Below are 15804 nucleotides of genomic sequence, written 5' to 3'. Positions count from 1 at the left end.
GTCGTAGAGCCTCGCAGATGGGCTCATTCTACTCCTCATCAAATTCTACAGTTAGCATTCCCCAAAGGTAAATTTGCTGTACGAGCTTCCGTTTCCGAGATATTTGACAAAAACCGTACAGATTTGAAAAATGATGTGTCAAATGTCCTTGAAATCGGACAAAAACCGTACAGATATGAAAAATTATGTGGTTCAATCGGCTACATTTTGAATCGAAAGTCGTAGAGCCTCGCAGATGGGCTCATTCGATTCCTCATCCAATTCTACAGTTAGCATTCCCCAAAGGTAAATTTGCTGTACGAGCTTCCGTTTCCGAGATATTTGACAAAAACCGTACAGATTTGAAAAATGATGTGTCAAATGTCCTTGAAATCGGACAAAAACCGTACAGATATGAAAAATTATGTGGTTCAATCGGCTACATTTTGAATCGAAAGTCGTAGAGCCTCGCAGATGGGCTCATTCGATTCCTCATCAAATTCTACAGTTAGCATTCCCCGAAGGTAAATTTGCTGTAGAGCTTCCGTTTCCGAGATATTTGACAAAAACCGTACAGATATGAAAAATGATGTGGTTCAAACGGCTATAACTTTTGAATCGAAAGTCGTAGAGCCTCGCAGATGGGCTCATTCTACTCCTCATCAAATTCTACAGTTAGCATTCCCCAATGGTAAATTTGCTGTACGAGCTTCCGTTTCTGAGATATTTGACAAAAACCGTACAGATTTGAAAAATGATGTGTCAAATGTCCTTGAAATCGGACAAAAACCGTACAGATATGAAAAATTATGTGGTTCAATCGGCTACATTTTGAATCGAAAGTCGTAGAGCCTCGCAGATGGGCTCATTCGATTCCTCATCAAATTCTACTGTTAGCATTCCCCAAAGGTAAATTTGCTGTACGAGCTTCCGTTTCCGAGATATTTGACAAAAACCGTACAGATTTGAAAAATGATGTGTCAAATGTCCTTGAAATCGGACAAAAACCGTACAGATATGAAAAATGATGTGGTTCAATCGGCTACATTTTGAATCGAAAGTCGTAGAGCCTCGCAGATGGGCTCATTCGATTCCTCATCCAATTCTACAGTTAGCATTCCCCAAAGGTAAATTTGCTGTACGAGCTTCCGTTTCCGAGATATTTGACAAAAACCGTACAGATTTGAAAAATGATGTGTCAAATGTCCTTGAAATCGGACAAAAACCGTACAGATATGAAAAATTATGTGGTTCAATCGGCTACATTTTGAATCGAAAGTCGTAGAGCCTCGCAGATGGGCTCATTCGATTCCTCATCAAATTCTACAGTTAGCATTCCCCGAAGGTAAATTTGCTGTAGAGCTTCCGTTTCCGAGATATTTGACAAAAACCGTACAGATATGAAAAATGATGTGGTTCAAACGGCTATAACTTTTGAATCGAAAGTCGTAGAGCCTCGCAGATGGGCTCATTCTACTCCTCATCAAATTCTACAGTTAGCATTCCCCAATGGTAAATTTGCTGTACGAGCTTCCGTTTCCGAGATATTTGACAAAAACCGTACAGATTTGAAAAATGATGTGTCAAATGTCCTTGAAATCGGACAAAAACCGTACAGATATGAAAAATTATGTGGTTCAATCGGCTACATTTTGAATCGAAAGTCGTAGAGCCTCGCAGATGGGCTCATTCGATTCCTCATCAAATTCTACTGTTAGCATTCCCCAAAGGTAAATTTGCTGTACGAGCTTCCGTTTCCGAGATATTTGACAAAAACCGTACAGATTTGAAAAATGATGTGTCAAATGTCCTTGAAATCGGACAAAAACCGTACAGATATGAAAAATTATGTGGTTCAATCGGCTACATTTTGAATCGAAAGTCGTAGAGGCTCGCAGATGGGCTCATTCGATTCCTCATCAAATTCTACAGTTAGCATTCCCCGAAGGTAAATTTGCTGTACGAGCTTCCGTTTCCGAGATATTTGACAAAAACCGTACAGATATGAAAAATGATGTGGTTCAAACGGCTATAAGTTTTGAATCGAAAGTCGTAGAGCCTCGCAGATGGGCTCATTCTACTCCTCATCAAATTCTACAGTTAGCATTCCCCAAAGGTAAATTTGCTGTACGAGCTTCCGTTTCCGAGATATTTGACAAAAACCGTACAGATTTGAAAAATGATGTGTCAAATGTCCTTGAAATCGGACAAAAACCGTACAGATATGAAAAATTATGTGGTTCAATCGGCTACATTTTGAATCGAAAGTCGTAGAGCCTCGCAGATGGGCTCATTCGATTCCTCATCAAATTCTACAGTTAGCATTCCCCAAAGGTAAATTTGCTGTACGAGCTTCCGTTTCCGAGATATTTGACAAAAACCGTACAGATTTGAAAAATGATGTGTCAAATGTCCTTGAAATCGGACAAAAACCGTACAGATATGAAAAATTATGTGGTTCAATCGGCTACATTTTGAATCGAAAGTCGTAGAGCCTCGCAGATGGGCTCATTCGATTCCTCATCAAATTCTACAGTTAGCATTCCCCGAAGGTAAATTTGCTGTAGAGCTTCCGTTTCCGAGATATTTGACAAAAACCGTACAGATATGAAAAATGATTTGGTTCAAACGGCTATAACTTTTGAATCGAAAGTCGTAGAGCCTCGCAGATGGGCTCATTCTACTCCTCATCAAATTCTACAGTTAGCATTCCCCAATGGTAAATTTGCTGTACGAGCTTCCGTTTCCGAGATATTTGACAAAAACCGTACAGATTTGAAAAATGATGTGTCAAATGTCCTTGAAATCGGACAAAAAACGTACAGATATGAAAAATTATGTGGTTCAATCGGCTACATTTTGAATCGAAAGTCGTAGAGCCTCGCAGATGGGCTCATTCGATTCCTCATCAAATTCTACTGTTAGCATTCCCCAAAGGTAAATTTGCTGTACGAGCTTCCGTTTCCGAGATATTTGACAAAAACCGTACAGATTTGAAAAATGATGTGTCAAATGTCCTTGAAATCGGACAAAAACCGTACAGATATGAAAAATTATGTGGTTCAATCGGCTACATTTTGAATCGAAAGTCGTAGAGCCTCGCAGATGGGCTCATTCGATTCCTCATCAAATTCTACAGTTAGCATTCCCCAAAGGTAAATTTGCTGTACGAGCTTCCGTTTCCGAGATATTTGACAAAAACCGTACAGATTTGAAAAATGATGTGTCAAATGTCCTTGAAATCGGACAAAAACCGTACAGATATGAAACATTATGTGGTTCAATCGGCTACATTTTGAATCGAAAGTCGTAGAGCCTCGCAGATGGGCTCATTCGATTCCTCATCAAATTCTACAGTTAGCATTCCCCGAAGGTAAATTTGCTGTAGAGCTTCCGTTTCCGAGATATTTGACAAAAACCGTACAGATATGAAAAATGATGTGGTTCAAACGGCTATAACTTTTGAATCGAAAGTCGTAGAGCCTCGCAGATGGGCTCATTCTACTCCTCATCAAATTCTACAGTTAGCATTCCCCAAAGGTAAATTTGCCGTACGAGCTTCCGTTTCCGAGATATTTGACAAAAACCGTACAGATTTGAAAAATGATGTGTCAAATGTCCTTGAAATCGGACAAAAACCGTACAGATATGAAAAATTATGTGGTTCAATCGGCTACATTTTGAATCGAAAGTCGTAGAGCCTCGCAGATGGGCTCATTCGATTCCTCATCAAATTCTACAGTTAGCATTCCCCGAAGGTAAATTTGCTGTACGAGCTTCCGTTTCCGAGATATTTGACAAAAACCGTACAGATATGAAAAATTATGTGGTTCAAACGGCTATAAGTTTTGAATCGAAAGTCGTAGAGCCTCGCAGATGGGCTCATTCTACTCCTCATCAAATTCTACAGTTAGCATTCCCCAAAGGTAAATTTGCTGTACGAGCTTCCGTTTCCGAGATATTTGACAAAAACCGTACAGATTTGAAAAATGATGTGTCAAATGTCCTTGAAATCGGACAAAAACCGTACAGATATGAAAAATTATGTGGTTCAATCGGCTACATTTTGAATCGAAAGTCGTAGAGCCTCGCAGATGGGCTCATTCGATTCCTCATCAAATTCTACAGTTAGCATTCCCCGAAGGTAAATTTGCTGTACGAGCTTCCGTTTCCGAGATATTTGACAAAAACCGTACAGATATGAAAAATTATGTGGTTCAAACGGCTATAAGTTTTGAATCGAAAGTCGTAGAGCCTCGCAGATGGGCTCATTCTACTCCTCATCAAATTCTACAGTTAGCATTCCCCAAAGGTAAATTTGCTGTACGAGCTTCCGTTTCCGAGATATTTGACAAAAACCGTACAGATTTGAAAAATGATGTGTCAAATGTCCTTGAAATAGGACAAAAACCGTACAGATATGAAAAATTATGTGGTTCAATCGGCTACATTTTGAATCGAAAGTCGTAGAGCCTCGCAGATGGGCTCATTCGATTCCTCATCAAATTCTACTGTTAGCATTCCCCAAAGGTAAATTTGCTGTACGAGCTTCCGTTTCCGAGATATTTGACAAAAAACGTACAGATTTGAAAAATGATGTGTCAAATGTCCTTGAAATCGGACAAAAACCGTACAGATATGAAAAATTATGTGGTTCAATCGGCTACATTTTGAATCGAAAGTCGTAGAGCCTCGCAGATGGGCTCATTCGATTCCTCATCAAATTCTACAGTTAGCATTCCCCGAAGGTAAATTTGCTGTACGAGCTTCCGTTTCCGAGATATTTGACAAAAACCGTACAGATATGAAAAATTATGTGGTTCAAACGGCTATAAGTTTTGAATCGAAAGTCATAGAGCCTCGCAGATGGGCTCATTCTACTCCTCATCAAATTCTACAGTTAGCATTCCCCAAAGGTAAATTTGCTGTACGAGCTTCCGTTTCCGAGATATTTGACAAAAACCGTACAGATTTGAAAAATGATGTGTCAAATGTCCTTGAAATCGGACAAAAACCGTACAGATATGAAAAATTATGTGGTTCAATCGGCTACATTTTGAATCGAAAGTCGTAGAGCCTCGCAGATGGGCTCATTCGATTCCTCATCAAATTCTACAGTTAGCATTCCCCGAAGGTAAATTTGCTGTAGAGCTTCCGTTTCCGAGATATTTGACAAAAACCGTACAGATATGAAAAATGATGTGGTTCAAACGGCTATAACTTTTGAATCGAAAGTCGTAGAGCCTCGCAGATGGGCTCATTCTACTCCTCATCAAATTCTACAGTTAGCATTCCCCAAAGGTAAATTTGCTGTACGAGCTTCCGTTTCCGAGATATTTGACAAAAACCGTACAGATTTGAAAAATGATGTGTCAAATGTCCTTGAAATCGGACAAAAACCGTACAGATATGAAAAATTATGTGGTTCAATCGGCTACATTTTGAATCGAAAGTCGTAGAGCCTCGCAGATGGGCTCATTCGATTCCTCATCAAATTCTACAGTTAGCATTCCCCGAAGGTAAATTTGCTGTACGAGCTTCCGTTTCCGAGATATTTGACAAAAACCGTACAGATATGAAAAATTATGTGGTTCAAACGGCTATAAGTTTTGAATCGAAAGTCATAGAGCCTCGCAGATGGGCTCATTCTACTCCTCATCAAATTCTACAGTTAGCATTCCCCAAAGGTAAATTTGCTGTACGAGCTTCCGTTTCCGAGATATTTGACAAAAACCGTACAGATTTGAAAAATGATGTGTCAAATGTCCTTGAAATCGGACAAAAACCGTACAGATATGAAAAATTATGTGGTTCAATCGGCTACATTTTGAATCGAAAGTCGTAGAGCCTCGCAGATGGGCTCATTCGATTCCTCATCAAATTCTACAGTTAGCATTCCCCGAAGGTAAATTTGCTGTAGAGCTTCCGTTTCCGAGATATTTGACAAAAACCGTACAGATATGAAAAATGATGTGGTTCAAACGGCTATAACTTTTGAATCGAAAGTCGTAGAGCCTCGCAGATGGGCTCATTCTACTCCTCATCAAATTCTACAGTAAGCATTCCCCAAAGGTAAATTTGCTGTACGAGCTTCCGTTTCCGAGATATTTGACAAAAACCGTACAGATTTGAAAAATGATGTGTCAAATGTCCTTGAAATCGGACAAAAACCGTACAGATATGAAAAATTATGTGGTTCAATCGGCTACATTTTGAATCGAAAGTCGTAGAGCCTCGCAGATGGGCTCATTCGATTCCTCATCAAATTCTACAGTTAGCATTCCCCAAAGGTAAATTTGCTGTACGAGCTTCCGTTTCCGAGATATTTGACAAAAAACGTACAGATTTGAAAAATGATGTGTCAAATGTCCTTGAAATCGGACAAAAACCGTACAGATATGAAAAATTATGTGGTTCAATCGGCTACATTTTGAATCGAAAGTCGTAGAGCCTCGCAGATGGGCTCATTCGATTCCTCATCAAATTCTACAGTTAGCATTCCCCAAAGGTAAATTTGCTGTACGAGCTTCCGTTTCCGAGATATTTGACAAAAACCGTACAGATTTGAAAAATGATGTGTCAAATGTCCTTGAAATCGGACAAAAACCGTACAGATATGAAAAATTATGTGGTTCAATCGGCTACATTTTGAATCGAAAGTCGTAGAGCCTCGCAGATGGGCTCATTCGATTCCTCATCAAATTCTACAGTTAGCATTCCCCGAAGGTAAATTTGCTGTACGAGCTTCCGTTTCCGAGATATTTGACAAAAACCGTACAGATATGAAAAATTATGTGGTTCAAACGGCTATAAGTTTTGAATCGAAAGTCGTAGAGCCTCGCAGATGGGCTCATTCTACTCCTCATCAAATTCTACAGTTAGCATTCCCCAAAGGTAAATTTGCTGTACGAGCTTCCGTTTCCGAGATATTTGACAAAAACCGTACAGATTTGAAAAATGATGTGTCAAATGTCCTTGAAATCGGACAAAAACCGTACAGATATGAAAAATTATGTGGTTCAATCGGCTACATTTTGAATCGAAAGTCGTAGAGCCTCGCAGATGGGCTCATTCGATTCCTCATCAAATTCTACAGTTAGCATTCCCCGAAGGTAAATTTGCTGTACGAGCTTCCGTTTCCGAGATATTTGACAAAAACCGTACAGATATGAAAAATTATGTGGTTCAAACGGCTATAAGTTTTGAATCGAAAGTCGTAGAGCCTCGCAGATGGGCTCATTCTACTCCTCATCAAATTCTACAGTTAGCATTCCCCAAAGGTAAATTTGCTGTACGAGCTTCCGTTTCCGAGATATTTGACAAAAACCGTACAGATTTGAAAAATGATGTGTCAAATGTCCTTGAAATCGGACAAAAACCGTACAGATATGAAAAATTATGTGGTTCAATCGGCTACATTTTGAATCGAAAGTCGTAGAGCCTCGCAGATGGGCTCATTCGATTCCTCATCAAATTCTACAGTTAGCATTCCCCGAAGGTAAATTTGCTGTACGAGCTTCCGTTTCCGAGATATTTGACAAAAACCGTACAGATATGAAAAATTATGTGGTTCAAACGGCTATAAGTTTTGAATCGAAAGTCGTAGAGCCTCGCAGATGGGCTCATTCTACTCCTCATCAAATTCTACAGTTAGCATTCCCCAAAGGTAAATTTGCTGTACGAGCTTCCGTTTCCGAGATATTTGACAAAAACCGTACAGATTTGAAAAATGATGTGTCAAATGTCCTTGAAATCGGACAAAAACCGTACAGATATGAAAAATTATGTGGTTCAATCGGCTACATTTTGAATCGAAAGTCGTAGAGCCTCGCAGATGGGCTCATTCGATTCCTCATCAAATTCTACAGTTAGCATTCCCCGAAGGTAAATTTGCTGTACGAGCTTCCGTTTCCGAGATATTTGACAAAAACCGTACAGATATGAAAAATTATGTGGTTCAAACGGCTATAAGTTTTGAATCGAAAGTCGTAGAGCCTCGCAGATGGGCTCATTCTACTCCTCATCAAATTCTACAGTTAGCATTCCCCAAAGGTAAATTTGCTGTACGAGCTTCCGTTTCCGAGATATTTGACAAAAACCGTACAGATTTGAAAAATGATGTGTCAAATGTCCTTGAAATCGGACAAAAACCGTACAGATATGAAAAATTATGTGGTTCAATCGGCTACATTTTGAATCGAAAGTCGTAGAGCCTCGCAGATGGGCTCATTCGATTCCTCATCAAATTCTACTGTTAGCATTCCCCAAAGGTAAATTTGCTGTACGAGCTTCCGTTTCCGAGATATTTGACAAAAACCGTACAGATTTGAAAAATGATGTGTCAAATGTCCTTGAAATCGGACAAAAACCGTACAGATATGAAAAATTATGTGGTTCAATCGGCTACATTTTGAATCGAAAGTCGTAGAGCCTCGCAGATGGGCTCATTCGATTCCTCATCAAATTCTACAGTTAGCATTCCCCGAAGGTAAATTTGCTGTACGAGCTTCCGTTTCCGAGATATTTGACAAAAAACGTACAGATATGAAAAATTATGTGGTTCAAACGGCTATAAGTTTTGAATCGAAAGTCGTAGAGCCTCGCAGATGGGCTCATTCTACTCCTCATCAAATTCTACAGTTAGCATTCCCCAAAGGTAAATTTGCTGTACGAGCTTCCGTTTCCGAGATATTTGACAAAAACCGTACAGATTTGAAAAATGATGTGTCAAATGTCCTTGAAATCGGACAAAAACCGTACAGATATGAAAAATTATGTGGTTCAATCGGCTACATTTTGAATCGAAAGTCGTAGAGCCTCGCAGATGGGCTCATTCGATTCCTCATCAAATTCTACTGTTAGCATTCCCCAAAGGTAAATTTGCTGTACGAGCTTCCGTTTCCGAGATATTTGACAAAAACCGTACAGATTTGAAAAATGATGTGTCAAATGTCCTTGAAATCGGACAAAAACCGTACAGATATGAAAAATTATGTGGTTCAATCGGCTACATTTTGAATCGAAAGTCGTAGAGCCTCGCAGATGGGCTCATTCGATTCCTCATCAAATTCTACAGTTAGCATTCCCCGAAGGTAAATTTGCTGTACGAGCTTCCGTTTCCGAGATATTTGACAAAAAACGTACAGATATGAAAAATTATGTGGTTCAAACGGCTATAAGTTTTGAATCGAAAGTCGTAGAGCCTCGCAGATGGGCTCATTCTACTCCTCATCAAATTCTACAGTTAGCATTCCCCAAAGGTAAATTTGCTGTACGAGCTTCCGTTTCCGAGATATTTGACAAAAACCGTACAGATTTGAAAAATGATGTGTCAAATGTCCTTGAAATCGGACAAAAACCGTACAGATATGAAAAATTATGTGGTTCAATCGGCTACATTTTGAATCGAAAGTCGTAGAGCCTCGCAGATGGGCTCATTCGATTCCTCATCAAATTCTACTGTTAGCATTCCCCAAAGGTAAATTTGCTGTACGAGCTTCCGTTTCCGAGATATTTGACAAAAACCGTACAGATTTGAAAAATGATGTGTCAAATGTCCTTGAAATCGGACAAAAACCGTACAGATATGAAAAATTATGTGGTTCAATCGGCTACATTTTGAATCGAAAGTCGTAGAGCCTCGCAGATGGGCTCATTCGATTCCTCATCAAATCCTACAGTTAGCATTCCCCGAAGGTAAATTTGCTGTACGAGCTTCCGTTTCCGAGATATTTGACAAAAACCGTACAGATATGAAAAATTATGTGGTTCAAACGGCTATAAGTTTTGAATCGAAAGTCGTAGAGCCTCGCAGATGGGCTCATTCTACTCCTCATCAAATTCTACAGTTAGCATTCCCCAAAGGTAAATTTGCTGTACGAGCTTCCGTTTCCGAGATATTTGACAAAAACCGTACAGATTTGAAAAATGATGTGTCAAATGTCCTTGAAATCGGACAAAAACCGTACAGATATGAAAAATTATGTGGTTCAATTGGCTACATTTTGAATCGAAAGTCGTAGAGCCTCGCAGATGGGCTCATTCGATTCCTCATCAAATTCTACAGTTAGCATTACCCGAAGGTAAATTTGCTGTAGAGCTTCCGTTTCCGAGATATTTGACAAAAACCGTACAGATATGAAAAATGATGTGGTTCAAACGGCTATAACTTTTGAATCGAAAGTCGTAGAGCCTCGCAGATGGGCTCATTCTACTCCTCATCAAATTCTACAGTTAGCATTCCCCAAAGGTAAATTTGCTGTACGAGCTTCCGTTTCCGAGATATTTGACAAAAACCGTACAGATTTGAAAAATGATGTGTCAAATGTCCTTGAAATCGGACAAAAACCGTACAGATATGAAAAATTATGTGGTTCAATCGGCTACATTTTGAATCAAAAGTCGTAGAGCCTCGCAGATGGGCTCATTCGATTCCTCATCAAATTCTACAGTTAGCATTCCCCGAAGGTAAATTTGCTGTAGAGCTTCCGTTTCCGAGATATTTGACAAAAACCGTACAGATATGAAAAATGATGTGGTTCAAACGGCTATAACTTTTGAATCGAAAGTCGTAGAGCCTCGCAGATGGGCTCATTCTACTCCTCATCAAATTCTACCGTTAGCATTCCCCAAAGGTAAATTTGCTGTACGAGCTTCCGTTTCCGAGATATTTGACAAAAACCGTACAGATTTGAAAAATGATGTGTCAAATGTCCTTGAAATCGGACAAAAACCGTACAGATATGAAAAATTATGTGGTTCAATCGGCTACATTTTGAATCGAAAGTCGTAGAGCCTCGCAGATGGGCTCATTCGATTCCTCATCAAATTCTACAGTTAGCATTCCCCAAAGGTAAATTTGCTGTACGAGCTTCCGTTTCCGAGATATTTGACAAAAAACGTACAGATTTGAAAAATGATGTGTCAAATGTCCTTGAAATCGGACAAAAACCGTACAGATATGAAAAATTATGTGGTTCAATCGGCTACATTTTGAATCGAAAGTCGTAGAGCCTCGCAGATGGGCTCATTCGATTCCTCATCAAATTCTACAGTTAGCATTCCCCGAAGGTAAATTTGCTGTACGAGCTTCCGTTTCCGAGATATTTGACAAAAACCGTACAGATATGAAAAATTATGTGGTTCAAACGGCTATAAGTTTTGAATCGAAAGTCGTAGAGCCTCGCAGATGGGCTCATTCTACTCCTCATCAAATTCTACAGTTAGCATTCCCCAAAGGTAAATTTGCTGTACGAGCTTCCGTTTCCGAGATATTTGACAAAAACCGTACAGATTTGAAAAATGATGTGTCAAATGTCCTTGAAATCGGACAAAAACCGTACAGATATGAAAAATTATGTGGTTCAATCGGCTACATTTTGAATCGAAAGTCGTAGAGCCTCGCAGATGGGCTCATTCGATTCCTCATCAAATTCTACAGTTAGCATTCCCCGAAGGTAAATTTGCTGTACGAGCTTCCGTTTCCGAGATATTTGACAAAAACCGTACAGATATGAAAAATTATGTGGTTCAAACGGCTATAAGTTTTGAATCGAAAGTCGTAGAGCCTCGCAGATGGGCTCATTCTACTCCTCATCAAATTCTACAGTTAGCATTCCCCAAAGGTAAATTTGCTGTACGAGCTTCCGTTTCCGAGATATTTGAAAAAAACCGTACAGATTTGAAAAATGATGTGTCAAATGTCCTTGAAATCGGACAAAAACCGTACAGATATGAAAAATGATGTGGTTCAAACGGCTATAACTTTTGAATCGAAAGTCGTAGAGCCTCGCAGATGGGCTCATTCTACTCCTCATCAAATTCTAGAGTTTGCATTCCCCAAAGGTAAATTTGCTGTACGAGCTTCCGTTTCCGAGATATTTGACAAAAACCGTACAGATTTGAAAAATGATGTGTCAAATGTCCTTGAAATCGGACAAAAACCGTACAGATATGAAAAATTATGTGGTTCAATCGGCTACATTTTGAATCGAAAGTCGTAGAGCCTCGCAGATGGGCTCATTCGATTCCTCATCAAATTCTACAGTTAGCATTCCCCGAAGGTAAATTTGCTGTACGAGCTTCCGTTTCCGAGATATTTGACAAAAACCGTACAGATATGAAAAATTATGTGGTTCAAACGGCTATAAGTTTTGAATCGAAAGTCGTAGAGCCTCGCAGATGGGCTCATTCTACTCCTCATCAAATTCTACAGTTAGCATTCCCCAAAGGTAAATTTGCTGTACGAGCTTCCGTTTCCGAGATATTTGACAAAAACCGTACAGATTTGAAAAATGATGTGTCAAATGTCCTTGAAATCGGACAAAAACCGTACAGATATGAAAAATTATGTGGTTCAATCGGCTACATTTTGAATCGAAAGTCGTAGAGCCTCGCAGATGGGCTCATTCGATTCCTCATCAAATTCTACAGTTAGCATTCCCCGAAGGTAAATTTGCTGTACGAGCTTCCGTTTCCGAGATATTTGACAAAAACCGTACAGATATGAAAAATTATGTGGTTCAAACGGCTATAAGTTTTGAATCGAAAGTCGTAGAGCCTCGCAGATGGGCTCATTCTACTCCTCATCAAATTCTACAGTTAGCATTCCCCAAAGGTAAATTTGCTGTACGAGCTTCCGTTTCCGAGATATTTGACAAAAACCGTACAGATTTGAAAAATGATGTGTCAAATGTCCTTGAAATCGGACAAAAACCGTACAGATATGAAAAATGATGTGGTTCAAACGGCTATAACTTTTGAATCGAAAGTCGTAGAGCCTCGCAGATGGGCTCATTCTACTCCTCATCAAATTCTAGAGTTTGCATTCCCCAAAGGTAAATTTGCTGTACGAGCTTCCGTTTCCGAGATATTTGACAAAAACCGTACAGATTTGAAAAATTATGTGTCAAATGTCCTTGAAATCGGACAAAAACCGTACAGATATGAAAAATTATGTGGTTCAATCGGCTACATTTTGAATCGAAAGTCGTAGAGCCTCGCAGATGGGCTCATTCGATTCCTCATCAAATTCTACAGTTAGCATTCCCCAAAGGTAAATTTGCTGTACGAGCTTCCGTTTCCGAGATATTTGACAAAAAACGTACAGATTTGAAAAATGATGTGTCAAATGTCCTTGAAATCGGACAAAAACCGTACAGATATGAAAAATTATGTGGTTCAATCGGCTACATTTTGAATCGAAAGTCGTAGAGCCTCGCAGATGGGCTCATTCGATTCCTCATCAAATTCTACAGTTAGCATTCCCCGAAGGTAAATTTGCTGTACGAGCTTCCGTTTCCGAGATATTTGACAAAAACCGTACAGATATGAAAAATTATGTGGTTCAAACGGCTATAAGTTTTGAATCGAAAGTCGTAGAGCCTCGCAGATGGGCTCATTCTACTCCTCATCAAATTCTACAGTTAGCATTCCCCAAAGGTAAATTTGCTGTACGAGCTTCCGTTTCCGAGATATTTGACAAAAACCGTACAGATTTGAAAAATGATGTGTCAAATGTCCTTGAAATCGGACAAAAACCGTACAGATATGAAAAATTATGTGGTTCAATCGGCTACATTTTGAATCAAAAGTCGTAGAGCCTCGCAGATGGGCTCATTCGATTCCTCATCAAATTCTACAGTTAGCATTCCCCGAAGGTAAATTTGCTGTAGAGCTTCCGTTTCCGAGATATTTGACAAAAACCGTACAGATATGAAAAATGATGTGGTTCAAACGGCTATAACTTTTGAATCGAAAGTCGTAGAGCCTCGCAGATGGGCTCATTCTACTCCTCATCAAATTCTACAGTTAGCATTCCCCAAAGGTAAATTTGCTGTACGAGCTTCCGTTTCCGAGATATTTGACAAAAACCGTACAGATTTGAAAAATGATGTGTCAAATGTCCTTGAAATCGGACAAAAACCGTACAGATATGAAAAATTATGTGGTTCAATCGGCTACATTTTGAATCGAAAGTCGTAGAGCCTCGCAGATGGGCTCATTCGATTCCTCATCAAATTCTACAGTTAGCATTCCCCAAAGGTAAATTTGCTGTACGAGCTTCCGTTTCCGAGATATTTGACAAAAAACGTACAGATTTGAAAAATGATGTGTCAAATGTCCTTGAAATCGGACAAAAACCGTACAGATATGAAAAATTATGTGGTTCAATCGGCTACATTTTGAATCGAAAGTCGTAGAGCCTCGCAGATGGGCTCATTCGATTCCTCATCAAATTCTACAGTTAGCATTCCCCGAAGGTAAATTTGCTGTACGAGCTTCCGTTTCCGAGATATTTGACAAAAACCGTACAGATATGAAAAATTATGTGGTTCAAACGGCTATAAGTTTTGAATCGAAAGTCGTAGAGCCTCGCAGATGGGCTCATTCTACTCCTCATCAAATTCTACAGTTAGCATTCCCCAAAGGTAAATTTGCTGTACGAGCTTCCGTTTCCGAGATATTTGACAAAAACCGTACAGATTTGAAAAATGATGTGTCAAATGTCCTTGAAATCGGACAAAAACCGTACAGATATGAAAAATTATGTGGTTCAATCGGCTACATTTTGAATCGAAAGTCGTAGAGCCTCGCAGATGGGCTCATTCGATTCCTCATCAAATTCTACAGTTAGCATTCCCCGAAGGTAAATTTGCTGTACGAGCTTCCGTTTCCGAGATATTTGACAAAAACCGTACAGATATGAAAAATTATGTGGTTCAAACGGCTATAAGTTTTGAATCGAAAGTCGTAGAGCCTCGCAGATGGGCTCATTCTACTCCTCATCAAATTCTACAGTTAGCATTCCCCAAAGGTAAATTTGCTGTACGAGCTTCCGTTTCCGAGATATTTGACAAAAACCGTACAGATTTGAAAAATGATGTGTCAAATGTCCTTGAAATCGGACAAAAACCGTACAGATATGAAAAATGATGTGGTTCAAACGGCTATAACTTTTGAATCGAAAGTCGTAGAGCCTCGCAGATGGGCTCATTCTACTCCTCATCAAATTCTAGAGTTTGCATTCCCCAAAGGTAAATTTGCTGTACGAGCTTCCGTTTCCGAGATATTTGACAAAAACCGTACAGATTTGAAAAATGATGTGTCAAATGTCCTTGAAATCGGACAAAAACCGTACAGATATGAAAAATTATGTGGTTCAATCGGCTACATTTTGAATCGAAAGTCGTAGAGCCTCGCAGATGGGCTCATTCGATTCCTCATCAAATTCTACAGTTAGCATTCCCCGAAGGTAAATTTGCTGTACGAGCTTCCGTTTCCGAGATATTTGACAAAAACCGTACAGATATGAAAAATTATGTGGTTCAAACGGCTATAAGTTTTGAATCGAAAGTCGTAGAGCCTCGCAGATGGGCTCATTCTACTCCTCATCAAATTCTACAGTTAGCATTCCCCAAAGGTAAATTTGCTGTACGAGCTTCCGTTTCCGAGATATTTGACAAAAACCGTACAGATTTGAAAAATGATGTGTCAAATGTCCTTGAAATCGGACAAAAACCGTACAGATATGAAAAATTATGTGGTTCAATCGGCTACATTTTGAATCGAAAGTCGTAGAGCCTCGCAGATGGGCTCATTCGATTCCTCATCAAATTCTACAGTTAGCATTCCCCGAAGGTAAATTTGCTGTACGAGCTTCCGTTTCCGAGATATTTGACAAAAACCGTACAGATATGAAAAATTATGTGGTTCAAACGGCTATAAGTTTTGAATCGAAAGTCGTAGAGCCTCGCAGATGGGCTCATTCTACTCCTCATCAAATTCTACAGTTAGCATTCCCCAAAGGTAAATTTGCTGTACGAG

Source organism: Borostomias antarcticus (genome assembly GCF_949987555.1).
Source record: "Borostomias antarcticus genome assembly, contig: scaffold_41, whole genome shotgun sequence".
NCBI lineage: Eukaryota > Metazoa > Chordata > Actinopteri > Stomiiformes > Stomiidae > Borostomias > Borostomias antarcticus.
This window is presented reverse-complemented; position numbering follows the sequence as displayed.